Source organism: Penaeus monodon, chromosome 23 (genome assembly GCF_015228065.2).
Source record: "Penaeus monodon isolate SGIC_2016 chromosome 23, NSTDA_Pmon_1, whole genome shotgun sequence".
Classification (NCBI taxonomy): domain Eukaryota; kingdom Metazoa; phylum Arthropoda; class Malacostraca; order Decapoda; family Penaeidae; genus Penaeus; species Penaeus monodon.
Genome location: NC_051408.1, coordinates 33,664,026 through 33,665,218, shown reverse-complemented (window position 1 = coordinate 33,665,218; position 1,193 = coordinate 33,664,026).

The window sequence follows — 1,193 nt, the reverse complement described above, 5'->3', positions numbered from 1 at the left end:
AGAGTCTACCCTGTCGTCAACTCTACCTAGTATGAACCATACCCAGGACTTTATCGCCGTATGGAGTGATGTTATGGAGGAATTAACGAGTCTCCGGAAAGACCTTATGAGGAAGCCATAAGGACTCTGCGTCAGAATCTTCGCGTGGCAATAATGGCAATAAGAACCGGAAATCAAGGCAACGAAAATGTACTACGTCAGAATCCTCAGGTGATGAGGATAGCTGCTCGGACACTGAATCAGAATCACTGAGCAACGGTGATGACAAGAAAAAGCGGAGATCTAAACGATCTAAAGGTGAAAAGGTACACTTATCAATGTATGGGACTGCTGAGGAAGGAGGACTTAAAGACAGCACTAAAAATTCTTGATGGGAAATATTTATACATGATTCGCAGGTGGGCCACGGGTGAGGGAAGGTGACCATGAAGTCATCTCGTAAGTGTGCGTAAGTCTGATATTACATATTGATTTTGGAAAAAGGATTGGGAAACTGAGCCATATTGATAACCCACAGGTGGTGAGAAGTCTGGTGGACAGAATGGACGATCGACTCCAATCCAAGTGGCATGCCATCTGGACTGGCAAAAGGCGATCAAAAACTCCTCGTTTAAAGAACGTAAAGTAATTCTTACAGAAGGAGATGGACGCCGCATGTAGCATGCGTGCTCACAACCCTCTAGCATTTTCCAAGGCCCATTTCAGTGATGCAAGACAAGGCCGAGAAGTCAAGGTCCTGGATACTGTACCCAGACGAGCGTTCAAGTCTGCAACAAGTCAACAAACTAGAGATGTAGATATAGCCACAAAAACTAATGTTGAACCCTGGAAACGATGTGATGAATGTCGTTTGTATACAGAGCCCCACCCCATTTTCGTGTGCCCTGTATTCAGGTCACTCAGCCCTAAACATTGCAGAAATTGCATTGCACGCATGGAAACCTTAAGGAGTAAAGTGGCCCTCCCCACTGTTCAAGTGATACTAGAAGCTACTGAGGACACCAATGGACGATGATGATGACCTGATGACATGTGCCTTGCTGGACTCTGCCAGTTCCCGCTCTTTCTGTTCCAACTAGGTAAAAATGCTTCAGCCAAAGGAGAGTGCAAAGGGAAGAACACCATGCGACTCCCTCGGGTGATCATCCTCAACTCATTCCCTGAAGGTTTGATCAAAGCTAGAGCGAGCCAAT